The following is a 21572-nucleotide window of genomic DNA, read 5'->3' on the forward strand; positions in this document are numbered from 1 at the left end:
GGAGTAAGGAATGATTTATAAGTTTTTAGCTTGAGCAACCAGAACATTACTGTCCAGTAGAAATATAATGTGCTGCACAGGTAATGAAAGTTCTCCTTCTAGCCACATCAAAAAAGGTAAAAAGCAACAGCTGAAATCAATTTGAAATAATATATTTTATTTAACTCAGTGTAACAAACATCATTTCAACACACAACTAATTGAAGTTATTAATAAAATATTTTAGATTATTTTTCATACTAAGTCTTTTAAATATAAGGTACATTTTACATTATAGCATGTCTCAGTTCTGATAGGGACATTTCAAGTGCTTGATTGCTTCATTTGTCAAGTGCTACTGTGTGGACAGTACAGAAGCAGCTGTCATTTAATGAGAGAGGAAACAAAGAGGAGGAGGGTGAAATTCAGAAGTTCAGTTGTAGACTGTCAACAAGCAAGTGAAGATGATTGTCCATTTGCTTGGATGACAGTCAAACATCCAAGTAGAAATATTTAATTACCATTTGTAGCCCTGGTCTCCAAAGTAGTAGTTTTCAAGTTGTGAGGTGTAACCCACTGAGGGTTGTAAAGTCAATTTATTGGTTGTAACCAACAATTTTTTTAAGTGAAATAAAGATCTGAATGCATTGCATCTAGTAAAAGTATTATTTCACAGAGGTTCTGTTTCTATTACGTAGGTTTTGATATACTGGGTCATATATTCCTCCTGGGAGTCACAGTTAAAAACAAGTTTGAGAGCCACTGCTCTAGAATGTATGCTGTGTAAAATAATAATTCATGATTTGAAGTGGTGCCAGAGTTTGAATTTCAGCTCTGCCACTAATCAGCTGCAAGGCTTTGGAAAATACTCAACTTCTTTGGGCTTTGGTCTTTCCAACTGTAAAGTAAGGATAAAAATAGTTGTAGTTTAGTCACTAAGTTGCATCTAACTCTTCTGCAACCCTATGGAAAGTAGCCTGCTAGGTTCCTCTGTCCATGAGATTTCCAAGGCAAGAATACTGAAGTGAGTTGCCATTTCCTTCTCCAGGGAATCTTCCTGGCCCAGGGATTGAACTCAGTATGTATCGACATGAAATTTTCTTTGCCACTGAGCTACCTGGGAAGCCCAAGGATAAGCATAGTAACTACTGTTAATTAAACAGGGACCTAGGAACTGTGCCTGATACATACTGATTACTGTGTAAGTGCAAATATCAGAGCAAAGGGAGTCCTGGCCGTATTGTGAAACACAGTCCACATTCATGTTTGTGTCTGGTCTGTCCTTTCCACACCCTGTTCTGCCTTCAGATTCTCCTATCGCTGTTTCATCACCCTGCCCACCTGTTGACGTTTCTTGTCCAGGGTTCCAGAATTAGCCTTTCCTGCTGTCCTTCCTCCAACAAAACACTCACTTCAGTGTCCAATATTTCAACCAGGTATAAGAAGTAAAACTGATTGATGAAGTGAATTCCTTTAGTGGTGAATTTTTCTTACACAAAGGCTTGAATTTTAAAAGATTTGTTAATCCAAACAATCTTAGTTTGAGAGGTTTCATATAGTGAAGAATGTTAAGTAGTGAAAATATTATGATTGAATATGATGTTTCTAAGATTAAATTTCCAAGCCTCATGGTATCCTCTTTAAAAAGAAAGGTCACACTGTATGCTATTTGTGACGTTCTTGGAATGCCAATGAATTTGCAGTCTAGAGCTACAGTGGTGCCAATGTGCAGGCTTCATTTTGGTGACATTTGTCATGTGCTTGTCCTGTGCATAACTGCGATCTATATATACACAATAGCCTCATGTTTGAGTTGTTGGGAGCAGACTCTCCTTGAGGAACAACTGATAGATAATCTCAGTTGTTTGGCAGAAACTTTAGTGTTTTCTAACACACCGATTAATATTAATGTACCTGGGGAGTGGGAGAAGGGCTGTGGTCAGAAGTGACTTTCTTCAGGTTTGTGTATGTATGTGTGTATTTGCTGAAAGAAAAGGAGTTGTTTGAGGTATTATTTATGGTTAGGTACCAACTCTGTGAGCTTCTGAATCTGAAGTGGAGGGGCTGCCTTATTTGGTTTTTATATTCATCAGTATTTTCTGCATACTTTATTTTGTAGCAATAGTATATTAATATTATTAATAGTTTTATTCTGTAAAATTGAAACTGTGTTTTCAAAGTCCCTTCTGAGGGGAATAATTTATTCTGCATGTTTTGAAATATCCAGATACAGCCAGTAAGGAAAAGAAGGGGAGGTAGCAAAGGAAATAGACAGATGTGGAAAAACAGATTTTTCAAAAAGGAGATAGCACAACATCTTCTTTGGAGACAAACAAACCTCAGATTAGTTTCAGTCACTTTGAATCATAGTTGATTCATCCATAGAATGGAGAAAATAAGACCTTACTCATGGGGTTGGTAGGAAGAATAGATGAAATAATGAAAGCATTTAAAGTGGCATTTAGCATTTAGCAAAAATTAGGCTTTTAATTTGGCTTTCCCTGGTGGCTCAGCAGTAAAGAATGCACCTGTCAATGCAGGAGACATGGGTTCAATCTCTGGGTCGGGAAGATCCCTGGAGAAGGAAATGGCAACCCACTCCATTGTTCTTGCCTGGAGAATTCCAGGACAGAGGAGTCTGGTAGGCTATAGTCCATAGGGTCACAGAGTCAGACATGACTGAGTGAGTGAACATACATGCATGTGTAAGCATGAGGCTTTTAATAAGGATAGCTTAAAAAAGAAGGGGTGATGACTGGTTGTCTTTGCTGGATCAAAGAGACAAATGACATCATCAGAAGGTCTCTTACTCTATGTAGTATAAAGGTGAAATCAAAGAGCAAAGTCAGAGCCAAGTTTTCAGTCTAAATTGTACAAGACAGAGGAAGAGTAGAGCCTAAGAATGAAGTAAGGATCAGTTGGTATATAATAAATATTTGTTGGAAAATTTATTGAGATGTACACATATAGAGGTAAATATAATTGTATTTCTATTGAAACGAAAACCAAATGTTGGGCTCTTAGAGCTAATATAGGAAAAGTCACTTAAAAATTCCTAGGTATTCATGTAATAAGTTAGCTAAAACCAGTGCGTTAAATTCTTGGAAACCATGATAGGAGGAACTTTGAGAGGGGATTTTTAGTGGTGATCTTTTCTTCTTTCTTAGATATTTTTAAAGTTCTTTGGTCTCCAATTAAATGCTAGATCATTGTCCCCTTGCAAGGCAATTTAACTTTCTGTTAAATTAGTGGCTCCAGAGTTTCCAGATAGGTGGGTTTAAGAGCTGGCACTCTGGTTGGGAAGAAAGGACAGGGGAGAGGGGCTTGAAGCTGATTTTTGCTGTTTGTCAGGTGACTGCAGCTTCATATGGCAGGAAAAAAACAAAGCAACAGTGACTTGAACTGCAGATAAGTTTATTTTTCTCTCACATAAAAATCCAGAGGTAAGGTGAGCAGTACAGAGCGGGCATGGCAGTTCTGTAACATCATCAGGAAGCCAGACTGTCTCTAGTTCACAGCTTCTCTCCTTTTATTCTGTGGGACTCATCATTGTGCAAAAAGGCTGCCAGAGCTCCAGCTCTCATAACCATATTCAGGGAATGGAATGGAGGAAGAGGAAAACAAGAGCGATTCTCCTACTTTAAGAATTCCTGAAAAATACCATACACCATTTCTGCTTGTATTTCATAAACCAAATCTTAGTCACAAGGCACACACAAAGGAAACCTTGATCTAGCCAGCCAGTGAGACTAGCCAAAGGCCCGGTTTTGTCACTAAGGAAATAAAGAATGGACTTTGGCGGGTAACTAACAGTCTCTGCCACAGTCTGCATGGTACTTTAGTTTTTGCTTGTGATAACAGCAGGACAGTGTGGAGCAGGGAGATGAAAGGCTCAGGAAGAATGTCTCCTAGGGAAAAAAAATAGAATTGATTATGTAATATGCTTGACCACATTGAGAGATGTTTCTCAAACACCTCGCAGTTTTCTGCCAGAAAACTTGGGGGTGAATCAACTCACTTGCCAAAAAAAAAAAAAAAAAAAATAGTCCACTTAGAGACTGCAGTTTTAGATCTGTCAGTCGAATGTGCTTGCTAAAATTAAGCTGCAGTACTGACCAACTTTCCCTTCACCTCACAAAAGACTGAGGAAATCATGCTCACTGCATATTTATTCCCCAGATGAAAAAGGGCAGAGGTGAGCCAAGCTCACCCAGTTATTCTTCCCAAATTCACCAACCAGGTAAGTCTCTCTGCCTCCCCAGGAATACAGTGAGTTAAAGAGCAAAGGGAAGCCAGGGGTTTGTTTAGGGGAACTGTTTCTTCAAAGAAAACAGAATTAGGGAAAGACATTCTTCTTCAGGCATTATGCAAGTCATTTAGCTTCTTTTGTACTATACAAAAAAGATCTTCATGACCCAGATAATCACAATGGTGTGATCACTCACCTAGAGCCAGACATCCTGGAATGCGAGGTCAAGAGGGCCTTAGGAAACATCACTATGAACAAAGCTAGTGGAGGTGATGGAATTCCAGTTGAGCTATTTCAAATCCTAAAAGATGATGCTGTGAAAGTGCTGCACTCAGTATGCCAGGAAATTTGGAAAACTCAGCAGTGGCCACAGGACTGGAAAAGGTCAGTATTCATTCCAATCCCAAAGAAAGGTAATGCTAAAGAATGCTCAAACTACTGCACAATTGCACTCATCTCACAGGCTAGCAAAGTAATGCTCAAAATTCTCCAAGTCAGGCTTCAACAATATGTGAACCGTGAACTTCTAGATGTTCCAGCTGGATTTAGGAAAGGCAGAGGTACCAGAGGTCAAGTTGCCAACATCTGTTGGATCACTGAAAAAGCAAGAGAGTTCCAGAAAAACATCTACTTCTGCTTTTTTGACTATGCCAAAGCCTTTGACTGTGTGGATCATAACAAATTGTGGAAAATTCTGAAAGAGATGGGAATACCAGACCACCTGACTTGCCTCCTGAGAAATCTGTATGCAGGTCAGGAAGCAACAGTTAGAACTGAACGTGGAGCAACAGACTGATTCCAAATAGGAAAAGGAGTCCACCAAGGCTGTATATTGTCACCCTGCTTATTTAACTTATATGCAGGGTACATCATGAGAAATGCCAGGCTGGATGAAGCACAAGCTGGAATCAAGATTGCAGGGAGAAATATCAATAACCTCAGATGTGCAGATGATACCACTCTTATGGCAGAAAGTGAAGAAGAACTAAAGAACCTCTCGATGAAAGTGAAAGAGGAGAGTGAAAAAGTTGACTTAAAGCTCAACATTCAGAAAACTAAGATTATGGCATCTGGTCCCATCACTTCATGGTAAATAGATGGGGAAACAGTGACAGACTTTATTTTGGGGGGCTCCAAAATCACTGCAGATGGTGACTGCAGCCATGAAATTAAAAGACGCATACTCCTTGGAAGGAAGTTATGACCAGCCTACATAGCATATTAAAAAGCAGAGACACATTCCTTTGCCAACAAAGGTCCATCTAGTCAAAGTTATGGTATTTCCAGTAGTCATGTATGGATGTGAGAGTTGGACTGTACAGAAAGCTGAGCACCAACGAATTGATGCTTTTGAACTGTGGTGTTGGAGAAGACTCTTTGAGAGTCCCTTTAACTGCAAGGAGATCCAACCAGTCCATCCTAAAGGAAATCAGTCCTGAATATTCATTGGAAGGACTGATGCTGAAGCTGAAACTCCAATACTTTGCCCACCTGATGGGAAGAACTGACTCATTGGAAAAGACCCTGATGCTGGGAAAGATTGAAGGCAGGAGGAGAAGGGGACCTAGAGGATGAGATGGTTGGATGGCATCACTGACTCAATGGGCATGAGTTTGAGTAAGCGCTAGGAGTTGGTGATGGACAGGGAGGCCTGGGGCACTGCAGTCCATGGGGTTGCAAAGAGTCGGACACGACTGAGCGACTGAACTGAACTGAACTGAATAATTAATAAGTATCTAGGAGGTGCCAGGCACTGTCGTAAGCCTATTACATATACTAATTTAATTCCCAAAACAACACTGTTATTATCCACAATTTAAAGATAAGAAAACTGAGTCTCTAAGTTTCAGTAACTTGCCTAAGGTCACATAGCAGAAGAAAGTGCTTTCAGTTGCCTCCTCAGTGATCCTGTTCAGTAAACCTTAAATATGAGGGGATTAACATATCCTCTAACCTGGTAATCAATTAAAGTTTTATAAATTTAAGCTGGATGTTCCTTACTTTATTGACAGCTCTGTCAGCAGTGAGTTTGTTTTCTTGCTTGTATGGATTTTCTGGCTAATTTAAGACTCAGTCATCTCAGGACTGTTCCTTTGGTTTGCCTTACCCTTCCTCCTGTGGGTATAGAGTAGCTGCTTCCCCTCTATGATCCGTTGTTATTTGATATGTTGTGTTTATGTTGTATGACAACTGACTTAACCATTTCCTTCTTTTCCCACTGGGCTCCCTGAGAGCCCAGACCTGAGACTGGGCTCCCTGTGTTGTCTGTCTCTGGATGGCAGAGTTGTAGTTATTTACACCTTTTAGATATAATTAGAAAATCACAATTCATTCTTAAAAATATTTTAAAGTACATTTTATATTTTAGAATAGAGTTAAGAATAGTTGCAAAAAAAAGTACAGAGCATTCCTGAATACTTCACACCAGTTTCTAGGTTTCAAGTTCCCCTACTGTTAACATCTTACAATAGTATGATGCATTTGTTACAATTAATGAGCTAATGAGGATACATTATTATTAATGTATTAAGCCACACTCCATACTTTATTCATTTTTTTTTCTGATGGGAATGATTAAGATCTAGTCTCTTAGAAACTTTGAAGTTTGTAACACAGTATTGTTGTCTATAATCCCTGTCTTGTGCATTGGATCTCTAGGATTTATCTATTGATTGCAAGTTTGTACCCTTAAACTGGTTTTCTCCAATTCCCCCCACCCCAGCTCCTAGTAATCACCACTCTACTTTCTATTTCTACAAGTTCAGCTTTTCTAGATTATATATATAAGTGATGGCATACAGTAGTTGTCTTTGTTTCAGCATAATGCCTTGAGAGTCCACTGACTTTGTTGCAAATGGCAGAATTTCTTTCTTTCTCATGGCTGGGAATATTCCACTGAAAGAATATTCAAGCATGGAAAAATATTGCATATTTTCTTTATTCCTTCATCAATTGATGGACACCTAGGTTGCGTCCATTTTTATTTATTCTTAAAAACTACTCTGACCTGTTTACCATTCCCCAACTGCTTAGGTAGACATGGAAAACAAAAAATACTTTAGTCTCGTCTGTTTTAAAACTAATTCTGATCCAGTTATTTAAATAATCTTTTCAACCCTGTTTCTTTGAAATCATTGTTTTATGGTTTCAACTCCCCTTCCTCTATCTCTAAGATGGCATCTGGCCACAGAGCAGGGTCTCATATGAGCTTGTTGCCTTGGAGGAGTTAAACTCTCTGGCCCTGAACTGGACGTTGTGCAGGGCCCCTCATCATCTGAAGTACATCTGTCTCATCCTATTCTTGGTTATCCAGTTGGCATAAGCTCCTGATGTCTGCAGCTGATAATTTCTTGGTCATTCTTTCTTGGCTTGGTCAGAGCCTAGAGGCCCTCCTTGCTGTCTCAGCCTTCCATGAAACCTTATTTCACTACAGACTCCTTTGAATATCTGAGATATTCTTGGCTAGGTCCAAGGTCCAAGGCATCCATTCCATAAATCTTTGTTGGAGTGATCAACCTCTGTCATGGTGAATCCATGAAATATGTGTTGGGGATGAAAACTAGATTCTGTCTACAACTGATTTCCCTGCTTTGACCTTCACTGGGACATATCAGACTGTTTGTTTCATGTTGCTCTCTTTAGGTTGTCTCATCTTCATGATCACTCAAGCTCAGATGGGATGAGTTTTCCTTCCTTCCTATCAGAAGCTAATTCATCAGTATCAGCCCCGAATGTGTTAAAGGAGAGATAAAAGAACTTAGAACATTTTTCTATCTCAAAAATACCTATAGTCTTGCTGCAAAATCCTATTTTGAACTTTCCTTTGTATTCATTCTGTAATGGTTGAAGACCTCTATTGAGGCAGATGTCTTAGACCGAATAGAGAAAATCTTGTGTGATGCAAAAAAAAATGAGAAAATGGCATTGATATCTTTTAAAATATTATCTCTATTACATTGTGCTCCCCATTGCCTGGTGTAGTGCCTGGCACTTAAAGGCATTCAATAAATGTCTACAGGAATGAATGAAAGATAGAAGGAATGAATAACTAAATGTGCTAGAATATCTTTACTTTTATTTCTGGTTTAATGAATAATTCATTTATGCTAACTTCATCTTAAATCTTCTTTCCTTGTTATTCCTTTTTTTTTTTTTTTGCTCTTGTGTAGGTACTTGAATATTTCATTGAACAAGGCTTACAGAACTAACACCTGAGATACATTTATTTCTTTTTTCCCTTCATTTATTTTTATTATTGTAAAATACACATAGCATACAATTTACCATCTTAATCATTTTAAAGTATACAATTCAGTGGTATTAAGAGCATTTATATTATTGTACAATTATCACCACTATCTCTCTGGAACTCTTCTCATCTTGAAAAGGCTGAAACTCCATATTCATTGAATGATAAACTCCCCATTTCTCCCCTCCTTCCAACTCCTGGCAAGCATCATCCTGACTTTCTGATTTTGATTACTCTAAATACCTTATATAAATACAATCATATAGTATCTCTCTTTTTGTGATGGTCTTATTACATTTAATATAATGTCCTCAGGGCTTAACTATGTTGTAGCTTATGTCAGAATCTCCTTCCTTTTTAAGACTGAATAATATTCCATTGTATGTATATACCACATATTGCTTATTTATTCATCTGTCAGTGAACACTTGGGTTGCTTCCTCATTTTAGTGTGAATAATGTTGAGAACATGGCTGTACCAATATCTCTTCAAGACCCTGCTTTTTAATTCTTTTGGATGTACCAGAAGTGGAATTGTTGGATCATATGGTAAGTCTATTTTTCAGTTTTTGAGGAACTATCATGCTGTTTTCCATAGCAGCTCTACCGTTTTACATTCCCATGAACAGTGCACAAGAGCTCTAGTTTGTTTGCATCATTGTCAACACTTATCGTTATTGATAACCGTGATCCTAAAGGGTTTGAGGTTATGTCATCCTGATTTGGATTTGCATTTCCTTAATAGTAGTGATGTTGAGCATCTTTGCATGTGCTTACTGACCATTTGTGTGTTGTCTTTGGAGAATTGTCTGTTTTTGTCAATCTTTGAATTGAATTGTTTTTCTTGTTGTCATGATCTCTATATTTTCTAGACAGTAATCCCTTATCACATATAGGTATGCAAATATATTCTCCCTTTCATGGGTTGCCTTTTTACTCTATTAAATTGTGTTCTTTGATGCACAGGAGTTTTTAATGTTCATGCGGTGCAATTCATCTATTTTTTAATTTTATCGTCTGTGCCTTTTGTGTTTTATCCATGAAATCTTGCCAAATCCAATATCACGAACTTTATGCCCTATGTTTTCTTCTAAGAGTTTTGTAGTTCTATAGCTTATAGTTATATAAACATTTATAGTGATATAGTTTTACATTTAAGTCATTGATCCGCTTTGAATTAACACTTATTAATTAGTTATCAGTCTAACATTTCTTTTGGATAGGAATATCTAGTTTTCCCCCCACCATTAGTTGAAAAGACTGTCCTTTTCCCACTGAATGGTCTCGTCACCCTTGTCAAAAAATATTTTGGCCATATGTATGAATATATGTTTCTGTGTTCCATATTCTAGTCCATTGGTCTATTCATCTGTCTTTATTTCTTTATCAGACTACTTTGATTATTGTAGCTTTGTAATAAGTTTTAAAGTCGGGAAGTTTGAGTCTTCCAATTTTGTTCTTCTTTTTCAAATTGATATGACTATTTGGGGTCTCTTGACCCCAAATATGAATTTCATGATAAATTTTTGTATTTCTAAAAAAAAAAGTCATTGGGATTTGATAGAGATTGCATTATATCTGTGTATTACTTTGAGTGATACAATATTAAACCTCCCAATCCATGAACTTGGGATATCTTTCTGTTTACTTACATCTTCTTTAATTCTTTAGCAATGTATTGTAGTTTTCATTGCACAAATCTTTTATTTCCTTGGTTAAGTTAATTCCTAATTATTTATTCTTTTTGATGGTATTGTAAATGGAATTGTTTTTATAATTTTTTCAGATATTCATTGTTAGTGTATAGAAATGCAACTTATTTTTGTATTGACCTTTATTCTGCTACTTTGTTGAATTTTCTTAGTTGTAATAGTTTTGTGTTTTTTTTGGTAGAATCTTTAGAGTTTTCTACTATAAGATCATAACATCTGTGAACAGAGATAATTTTATTTCTTCCTTTTCTATTTGGATACCATTTACTTATTTATTTGTTTATTTATTTATTTAACCTACCTAAGTGCTCTAGCGAGGACTAGTACTATATTGAATGTAAGTGATGAAAGTGGGCATCTTTGCCTTATTCTTGGTTTTAGAAGAAAAACTTCAGTCTTTCATCATTGAATGTGATTTTGCTACAAATTTTTCATACATGACTTTTATTTGTTGAAGCAGTTTTTGTCTATTACTAGAGTTTGTTGAATTTTTGAATAAAAGGATGTTGAATTTTGTCAAATGCTTTTTTTTTCTGCACCAATTGAGATGATCCTTTATTTCTTTTCAAGGATATGCATCTCCTTTTCCCTTTTGAAATGTCACAGGAAAGGTTGCTGGGCTTGAATTTGCTATATCTCATGGCAATATAATAAACCTATGGCTAGTACATATAGTATGGTGCGAACAATGATGCATTTACTATCTTTTCAAAAGTATTATTATTACTATTATTAATTTTGTTTAAGTTTTAAATCTTTCTCAGTTATGAATTGGAGTTGATTTAACAGCTGATTTCATGGGCCTTTTGCCCAATTCAAATGGTGGAAAACAGACTTCTCAAAACAAAGCTTCCAAAATGGAAGAATGCATAAGATATCCTGACAATAGCAGTCATAGGTCCATTTCTCCTACAGAGAGTGAGTCCTTGAGGGGAGAAAATATAAAGATACCTAGAACTGGAGGTTGTTGTATAATAAACAACCTTAATATATAATGTTTGTATAATAAACAAATTCTTAATAAAACACCTTGGAGGGTATATACATAATGTGTGTATAATAAACAAAGACTTAATAAAACGTCTTGGAGGGTATCAAAGAAACACAGTGTTTCCCTTGCTCTTTCTCCCCTCTCCTTTCCCCAAGAGAGACTGCATGAAACTCAGTAACTTTCATAGTGTTGATTCGTTTTGAAATATAAAATGGAAGTATCCAAGTTCTGCAAATCGTGCAAAACTGAGCAATCATGCATTTTAATTTGATTCAGCATTGTTGAATTGAAATATTTAGACTTTGGGATTAAGAGAAGATTGCACTTTTTCTAAAAATCCATCTCACTATTCATTGCTTTCTCATTTTAAGCTTATAGACATATACATTTTTTTAACTCTCAAGAGTTAAGTTGATAGGCTGTCTGAGGGTAGATGTACAAACTGTAATATGAAACCAGAACTGGAGAACAGAGGTACTTTGACTAACTTTTCAATGTAGATTTTATGTTATAGAAAGCATCACATAGTACATCGTGTGAAAATAAAATTAGAAGAGGAGTAGTCTATGAGTGATACCTGCTTTATAGATTCTCAATTTGATGACCAATCATCAGTATAAAAATGGCAACCCAGTCCAGTATTGCCTGGGAAATCCCATGGACAGAGCAGCCTGGCTGGCTACAGTTGATGGGGTCACAAGAGTCGGACATGACTTAGCGACTAAACCACCACCACCATAACCTAATTTACCAGAACACTTAACCAAAGTATTTCACTGATGATCAAGTAAATTCTGAGGAAAGGTCAGTGGTATAACTACAACGCCCAGTCTATTTTAATTGCCTAAGGTTTAAAAAAAGCCCTCTTCTCACTTTACAGTGACCGAGGGAATAATTTTCCTGCTTACACAGTGATAAATGGTTTGTGCACCATGAATGCAACATGGTGGATAATCAGCAAAACTTTAAGATTAAATTAAATTAAACACTACTTTGTAAAGTTCTTTCCATGAACATAGGTAACATATCCTATCAAGGCAAATGATTGCTTCTTCGATTATGGAAAAATACTAATAAGCTTTCACTTTCTTTTTTTTCTAAATGTTTTACTGGAAAGAATTTAGGTAGAGATTTAAGCATAGTAAACGTTATAACATATATGTGTATGACTGAGTCCTTTTGCTGTTCACCTGAAACTATTACAACATTGTTAATCAGCTATACCTCAATACAAAATAAAAAGTTAAAAAAACATGAGAATCACTGTTGTGCACCAAGAATTAATATAGCATTGTAAATCAATTATAATCTGAAAACAAACAAACAAGCAAATTCATAGGGAAAAAGATTGGACTTGTGATTACCAGAGGAGTGGAGTGGAGGGGGTCTTGGGAGAGGGAAGAAAGTTAAGAGAGTAAATCCTAAGAGATCTCATCACGGCAAAAATTGTTTTTCTTTTGCATCTATACAGAATGACAGATGCACACTAAGCTTATTGGGGTTATTATTTCACGATACATGCAAATCAAATCATTGTCTTCCACAACTTAAACTTACACAGCGCTTTATGTTATATCTTAATAAAACTGGAAGGAAAATGGAAAATAAAATGTAACTGCTCTAGGTTTGAAAATAAAGAAATATATAAAGCGTGTCTGTGTGTGTGTGTGTGCTTCATCGCTCAGTCATATCCGACTCTCTGTGACTCCGTGAACTGTAGCCTGCCAGGCTCCTCTGTCCATGGGGATTCTCCAGGGAAGAATGCTGGAGTGGGTTGCCATGCCCTCCTTCAGGGGATCTTTGCCCTCCTCCAGGGGATCTTCCCAACCCAGGGACTAAACCCAGGTGTCCCACCTTGTATGTGGATTCTTTACTGTCTGAGACACTAGGGAAGCCCAAGAATACAGGAGTGGGTAGCCTATCCCTTCTCCAGATCTTCTTGACGCAGGGTCTCCTGCGTCTCCTGCATTGCAGGCAGTTTCTTTACCAGCTGACGTAACAGGGAAGACCACAATATTTTTAGATGTTCAAGCTGGACTTAGAAAAAGCAGAGGAACGAGAGATCAAATTGCCAACATCCGTTGGATCATCGAAAAAGCAAGAGAGTTCCAGAAAAACATCTACTTCTGCTTTATTGACTATGCCAAAGCCTGTGACTGTGTGGATTAACACAGTTGTTTTCCACAACAAACTGTGGAAAATTCTCCAAGAGATGGGAATACCAGACAACTTGACCTGCCTCCTGAGAAATCTGTATGCAGGTCAGGAAGCAACAGTTAGAATTGGACATGAAACAGCAGACTGGTTCCAAATCGGGAAAGGAGTCTATCAAGGCTATATATTGTCACCCTGCTTATTTAACTTATATGCAGGGTACATCATGAGAAATGCCAGGCTGGATGAAGCTCAAGCTGGAATCAAGATTGCCGGGAGAAATATCAATAACCTCAGATATGCAGATGACACCACCTTTATGGCAGGAATTGAAGAAGAACTAAAGAGCCTCTTCATGAAAGTGAAAGCCAAAAGTTGGCTTAAAACTCAACATTCAGAAAACTAAGATCATGGCATCTGGGCCTATCATTTCATGGCAAATAGATGGGTAAACAATAGAAACAGTGGCTGACTTTATTTTGGGGGACTCCAAGATCACTGCAGATGGTGACTGCAGGCTTGAAATTAAAAGACACTTGCTCCTTGGAAGATAGGCTATGACCAACCTAGATGGCATATTAAAAAAGCCAAGACATTACTTTGTCAACAAAGGTCCATCTAGTCAAAGCTATGGTTTTTCCAGTAGTCATGTATGGATGTGAGAGTTGGACTACAAAGAAAGCTGAGTGCTGAGGAATTGATGCCTTTGAAATGTGGTGTTAGAGAAGACTCTTGAAAGTCCCTTGGACTACAAGGAGATCCAACCAGTCCATCCTAAAGTAAATTAGTCCTGAATGAATATTGGAAATACTGATGCTGAAGCTCCAATACTGTGGCCACCTGATGTGACTCATTGGAAAAGACCCTGATGCTGGGAAAGAGTGAAGGCGAGAGGAGAAGAGGATGACAGAGGTTGAGATGGTTGGATGGCATCACTGACTCAATGGACATGAGTTTGAGTAAACTCTGGGAATTGGTGATAGACAGTCCTCAGTCCATCTGGTGTGCCTCAGTCCATGGGGTCGCAGAGTTGGACATGACTGAGCGACTGAACTGATTGAACTGAAATATATTCCAGGCATTCTCATTAGCAGGGCTCAATCTACTGTTCAATGTCTTCATCCTCCTTGCTGGACAAAGCTCAAGTGTGCAGCGACAACTTAGAAGGCATGTACTTTACCTGAGAGCTGAGTGAAGTGCTATGCTCACACTTAAACCTGTGAAGTTTCCATGTAAAATGGGTGCCACTGCCTTTTACAGTAATTCCCATGTGTATTTTCATGGAATGCTGACAGTGACTTTATACTGCTTTATCAGTAATTCTGGGATTATCTGAAAAATAGCATAGTATTCTTATGCCAGGTTTATGTTAATAAGTTTGATTAGCATAAAGCAAAAATTATTCATATAATTAATAAATAAAATAAATAAAGTTAACAGAGTTTTGTTTTCCCATGTGACTAATTTTCTGGTCTTGTGAAGGTCTATACATTTCTGTGGCTGAATGACTACATGGGAAGCTTCTCTTTGTGTTCCCAGGATGTTAGATTAAGTTGGGTGTCATCAGTGTGACACTTTGCTATTTTCAAAGTGTGATCCAGGGACCAATTGCATTGGCATCACTTGGGAGCTTATTAGAAAAGCAGAATCTCAGGCCTCATGCTAGGCCTATTAATTAGAGTTCATTTTATCAAGATCTCTAGGTGATTTGTAAACACATTCAAGTTTAGGAAGTTCTAGTTGTGCTTTTGTGGCTCAAGGTCATGCCTTTCCTAAACTTCTGCTTTTAGGGACCCTCTATTATCTGCTCTTCTAGAATCTGTAGGCTATCAGCTAACCATTTCATTTGGATGTTTTAAAAATTCCCAAACCCGTGACTTTGTGTGCCCTAAGCTGTCTTTTCTTTATTTTGTCAGAGAAGGGAAACTTTTCTTTCATTGCACTCCCCATATTTTTCATCTCTTTTTACTTGATGGTTTTTGTTTTTGGAGAAAAACAAAAAACATCACTTCTAGCTTCCAGGGGACATGTTCTCTCTCTGATCAACTTGAAAACTTTCTCATGGCATCTCTCAATAACATCAAGGTACTGAGGTTCTGTTTACTGCTGAATTCAATCAGAAATATGAATTGCCACAAATTTCAATATTGCATAATTTTATGTAACTTTAGACTAAAATAAAATAAAACCACCAAAAAGACTACTTGATAACTTACTCTGCTGTGTTTAACTTTTTGTTTTAACTTTTCATATTATAGACATCTTGGGCCTCAGAAATGTCATCTTTCTCAACAAGAGTTATACTTTCAGTGTCTTAGTAATAAACATTCTGTTATTTTGTTCTAGAACTCTAAACCAATTAAGGGAAAATCTTTATTGGACATTTTCTGCTCTTGTTCTCTTAACCTTTGTTTTCTTTTTATCCATCTTTGTTTTAAAAGGAAAAAACCCTCATGCTACATGTTGCCATTATGAAATTTAGGTATTTATTGTGTATATTATTTTTGTATATGTATCAGAAATCACATTTAGAAATATTCTCTGTAAATTACCCTTAAACATTTTTAGTGGGCAAGTGCTGGGAACATTATGGTTTGTTTCATGAGACCTCTCTTCACTTTGAAACCATATTCTCTGTTTCTTCCTTTTCTCTAAAAACCACACAGGATGATGAAGAAGTAAAGAGAAGTCTGCTGAAATACGTGTACAAGCTATTGTAAATGTCATTTGTTGAATAATGTGTAGAATTTCATGGCATAAGGGGCAGGATTCTCTGAAAGTAACCCCAAGAACTCATTCTTGGTTACTGAACCCCTGGACTCCCTGAAACCAGGTATAACCCTTTACCCAGTGGGAAAAGTCACCCTTGAGTTCAGCTTCCTGTAAGACTGATGAAACTGTTTTAGCCTCTTGCAGGAACTCCAGCTTTCTATGGTCTCTACGGTCCTCAGGTGCTAGGCAGCTGCTTTCGCAGTTACTTCCTCTAAATAGATGACATGCAATCCGGACTGCCTGACATTTAAGCTGTGTGCTTATCTCTCCCCGTTATGGTTGCTGTCATGCTTGCCCTGCAAGAAATGAGAGCAGCAGGGCAGTGGGGACTCTGCCCTGCAGTGCTGGACCGAGTGTCCGTGAGATGGCCAAGGGCCCTATGTACGTCTTCAAGGGAAAATGGGAAACTCAAAGGACTTGTGACTTTTCTTATTGTTGACCCCTTAAGTTTCCTCAATAAAGCTTATTCTTAAGTATGATCATGTAAAATTCACCCAGAGTTCTGGTGAACCTCAGGGGACCTGTCTTACATAGCTCATTTACTGGTGATAATCAAAGCTTTGTTCTGTATACCCTGCTTTGGGAGATTTCCCTGGTGGCTCAGATGGAAAAGAATCTGCCTGCAATGTGGGAGACCTGGGTTCGATCCCTGGGTTGGGAAGATCCCCTGGAGAAGGGAAAGGCTACCCACTCCAATATTCTGGCCTGGAGAATTCCATGGACTATACAGTCCGTGGGGTCACCAAGAGTCAGACACGGCTGAGTGACTTTCACTTTCACTTTCTTCAATTGGAGCTTTTGAAAACAGGATCAAGTGTCTCCCAATGAAGAGAAAGAAAAAGAGGAAAGAAGGGAGAGAGAAGAAAATTTTCGGTTAATTTTTTCACTCCCTTCTAGATTCTGCCCTATTTCCTCTGTTCAAATTTTTAAAAAATGGTTTCTGTGCGCTGCTTCTATTTCTTTCCCCCTGGCCATTTCTAAGTCTTTTCCAATCCAAACTTCTGCCTACATTGCTCTATCTTCAGGATTTCTTAACCTTGGCACCATTAGCATGTTAGGCCAATATTTTATGTGTGCAATACAGTCCTACACATTTTAGGATGTTTAGCAGCATCTCTGAGTAACAGCCCCTTTGCAGCTGTAACAACCAAAATTGTCCTCGGACGTTACCAAATGACCCCTGTGAAGCAACATTGAGATTGCTCTATTCCCATGGCTCCTGTTGAGTTACCAATGACTTTCATGATATTAAACCTCGTTTTTTATCTGACTGATAGCTCAGTAGCATCTGACATTGTTAGCCTCTCCTGTCATATATTTCTCTTGCCTCTATTGATAAAAGTCTCTTGATTTTCCTTTTACCTCTCAGATTGTTCTTTTTTTCTTTCTTATTTCCTTTCTTTATCTCTTTCACTCTTTCTTTCTTTCCTTCTCTCTCCCTCTAGTTTCTCCTCCAAAGCGCTTCTTTTTCTCTTTAAATTTTTTTAGGTTCATCCCCTGTCAATTGACAATTAAATGTTGGCCTTGTCTTCTTACTCTGTGGTTTTTCTGGGGACTCTTATCCCCATCCAGAGCTTTAATTTTCACCTTTAGGCTTCTGCTTCAAGTTATGATGAACAGGCTTCAGTGTGGTTAACAGATTAATCCTCCCACCACCAGAAGTAACAAAAATCTGGACATAATAGTTTATCCATAGCTTGTGAGTCTTTATCTGTACATGATACCCTTCTCTCTTAGGGAAAAAAAATCTGCTTCTGGCTCTACTTTTTGAAGTAGAAAATTAGTTCTTAGAATAATACAAAGAAGATTTCTTCAGGGAGCCTTCCTTGATTTTCCTGACCAGCTCCAACTCCCCATTATGGAGGCCTTTAATAGCCTCCATATATCTCTTTATTAGTGCATAATATAGCAGCAATTTTACATTTACTTGTGGTATTAGTGAGGCCATTGAGTAGAGTTGAGTGTTTAAAAGCAAGGATTTAAAAATAAAGAAATAAATAAAAGCAAGGGTTTTCAAGCCAAGACTGCCTGGCTTGGAATCTTGGGTCTTAAATTCTTGGTGCCTCAATTTCCTTAACATGGGAATAGTAATACAACCTATTTTAAGAGTTGTTGTGAGCCTTAAATGATTCACTGTATATATAATGCTTAGAACATGGCTTGGAGCATAGTAAGCACTATCACCTATAATTTTTGGAATTTAGTTTTCATCTCTCTCTGCTACATTTTGCTCATGATGTTTTCCTCAGTGTCAGCACAGTTCATGAGACATTGCAGGCATGCAGTAACTGTCAGAGTCATGTATAAATAAAAGTGTTTGGAAAAAAGAAATGCTATATACATGTAAAGCACATTTGTATAAGTGAAAAAGTAGAGAGTCTGCACTGTGTTTTTAAAAATGATTCTACTATTAGATTATTTAAATAGTCATTCACTGTTTCTATTTGTACAACCTATGCAAGAAGGGAAATAGGTAATTTATTTTAATTCTAAAAGAATTAAAATAATATTTTTATGCTGACTGAGTTCATTATAACAGAATCAGTGAAGTCAGAGACTTTCAGTTAAAATATTACTCAAATATTTCATAAGTGAAGAATATAGTCAAATTCAAATTTCTGTATTAAATACATAAGAAGTAGACTTAATTTTTCATAACAAGCCATGAAAATAAACATTTTAGTTTCGGAGCTTAAGGATTACACAACAAAGAATCATTTTAGGTTTTAAAATATCACACATATCTTGTAAACAACCTGTTAAGGACTCAAGTTTTTGATGGCAAGGTACCAAATAAATATAAATCTGACAAGCAAACATGGCTGTCAAGCATGCATATGAGATTATTTCTTTGGTTTGAAGCTTGCTGGATTCTTTGACTCATTATGAATTATTGGATATTAATAGTTGAAAAATACCTGTGCTTCATGCAATAATTCAATGCAAACAAATCTAAACTTAAGAAGGGATATTCTTAAAGTAGTATATTGTCATTTGTATTAGCTCAGGCTGTCGTAACAAATTACTACAGACTGAGTGGCTTACACAATAGAAATGTATTTCTCACAGTTCTGGAGGCCGGGAAGTCTAAGATCAAGGTCCGGATTGATTTTATTCCTGGTGAGGGCTCTTTCCTTTGTTTGCAGACAGCTATCTTCTTACTGTGTCATCACATGGTGGAGGCAGAGGGCTCTGGGGTCCCTCCCTCCTCTTATAAGAGCAGCAGCCCTATCAGATTAGAGCTACCCTTATGACCTCATTTAACCTTTATCACTCCTCACAGAGTCTGTCTCTAGATACATTCACACTGGGTGTTCAGCCTTCAATGTATGAACTTTTGGGAGAACGCCAACATCCAATTAAAAAGGAGGAGAAAATATTTTTATTGGGGTGAGTGTACCAAAAACTTTCAGAAGAGGCTTTTAAGGTTGGTTTTAAAAGGATATGGACTTGCAGAGTGGAGAGGAAAATTATACCATGATCTGAATAGTATATGTGGAAAGCAGAAGGGATGTAGGATCTATGTAGGGCTAATGAGGATTTCAGAATATAGTCAAATTCTGATTGGTTTCATAGTATGTGAGGAGAAAATGAGTGAATTTCAGGTCATTGAGAAATTTGAGTGATGAGTTATGAAGTTTGTACTGTATTGTGTGAGCAGCAGGAACCCGCAGTTTTAAAAAAGGACTGTTAAGATCAAAACTGTTCTCAAAGAAGATTAATCTGATAGAAATGTCAAGGGCCTGAAATTGGCAGTGTAGTACTGGTCTGGTTAGGATGCTATATTAATAGTCAGGAAAAAGGTAATGAGAGCCTGAGCTATAATCGTGGTAGCAGGTATTTACTCATGAGTCAAACATTGACCTTTCTCATAGGTCAATGCTCTAGTGGAAAACATACAAATAAACTAGTAATTACAATATAATACGGTAAAGGCTGGAAAAAGATCCAACTGACTAGAAATATATAACAGTAACATTAAACTTGTATATGCCTATAAAATATACTCAATATTTACAAAGCAAAAGTGGATAGAACTATAGGGAGAAACTGATAAGTCTACAATCACAATGGAATATTTCAACATGTATCACAAAATTGATGATAGGTTAAGCAGATAAAATATTAGAAAAGATACAGAAGATTTGAATAATGGAAGTAATTATATCGATGTTGGCTCAAATCAGAGAATAATATAGCCTCAGAGAATAATATATTCAGCAATTAGAGAATTTATCTAAATGCTGTTTCTCCTTTTCCCTTTCCCAAATTCTCTTTTATAGTCACTATTTCCAAACTTTTCAAAAGAAATACCTCTTATTCATCCCAAATCTTCCAGGATGCATCACCCGGGATAAACAATCTTCAGAGGAACAGTCAGAGTATTGGTATTGGAGAAAGCTCTTAGAAACCTTTCATAGGCCATTGTCTCTTCCTGTCTTGTATGAATGTCTAGTAAGGTTGAGGCACGGCAATGGTAAAGGGGTGGTTTCACCCTTTGGGGGATGTTCCAAATTCAGTAGCGTGGGACAGTTGCAGTGATGAACTGTGGTTGTTTGACTACTTTACTCTTTCATACTCTCATTACCAGATAATGAGTTACTCCTGAGGGAGTCATAGCAGAGCAACACACTTCCTGGGGTAGGTGAGAAAGGGGGCCAGGGAGGACCTGGTGGAGCCGGCCCTGGTGCTGAGCCCCCAGGCCATAGCCATAGCCTGGCCAGTCAAAGGATTGGAGACTCTTAAGTCTTGCCCTGGCAAGAAGCACCTCCTGAGAAAGAAACTGGGAGAAAATGACAGATGTGGCTTAACCAATAACTGCCGATAATGATGAAACAAAAAGGAGCTTTTTTAAACTATCAGTAATAAAATGTATCAATTATATTGAGGAAAACACTTGATTATCTATTTCCCCATGGAAAATGATATCAGAATGAATTGTCATTTGAAGAGATGATTAAAAGTATTGAGCCAATAAGTGTAGAAAAATTGTTAAAGAGATATGAACTCATATTGCTATTAAATTCTTATGCTTTTCTAAGTTACATGATGTTTGTGGAATTTATCCTTTTAAAAAGTATAATTTGTCATAATTTTATCCTAATATTATATAAGTATTTACTTTTCCACCTAATTTTTAAAATTTATAATGTATTCTTTTCAAAAAGAGGTCTGCATCTCATAATATATAAGCTTTAGACCAACAAAACCTGAATCCATCCCTAGACTTGATACATTTTCTATTTCTCTTCCTATTTGTCTTTCTGTTTTTCTCATCATTCTTTTTCATGCTCTTAAAAAAGTAGGATCTAAACTAATATATAAGGAATGTAAAATAAAATGTTAAAAGAAAACCCACCTATGATAAGTACCCTAAACTTCAGAAAACCAGCTTTATTAAATCAAGTTCTCCTTCTCTGATGTTAATGTTCTTCTAATTATCAGGTGTAAAATATATTACTTAAT

General features: G+C 37.1%; 2 protein-coding genes across 2 annotated transcripts in view; one reads left to right on the plus strand and one right to left on the minus strand.

The window, feature by feature from the left end:
- Positions 1-19267, minus strand: part of AGL (amylo-alpha-1, 6-glucosidase, 4-alpha-glucanotransferase) — a 97038-nt gene extending 77771 nt beyond the window's left edge. Inside the window, exon 1 of the mRNA XM_065908166.1 lies at positions 19174-19267. The gene's annotated coding sequence lies outside the window, so the exon portion shown is untranslated. The remainder of the gene's footprint in view (positions 1-19173) is intronic.
- Positions 19268-19426: 159 nt separating this feature from the next.
- Positions 19427-21572, plus strand: part of FRRS1 (ferric chelate reductase 1) — a 73343-nt gene continuing 71197 nt past the window's right edge. Inside the window, exon 1 of the mRNA XM_065908176.1 lies at positions 19427-19496. The gene's annotated coding sequence lies outside the window, so the exon portion shown is untranslated. The remainder of the gene's footprint in view (positions 19497-21572) is intronic.

Source organism: Muntiacus reevesi, chromosome 1 (assembly GCF_963930625.1).
Source record: "Muntiacus reevesi chromosome 1, mMunRee1.1, whole genome shotgun sequence".
NCBI classification, from domain to species: Eukaryota; Metazoa; Chordata; class Mammalia; order Artiodactyla; family Cervidae; genus Muntiacus; species Muntiacus reevesi.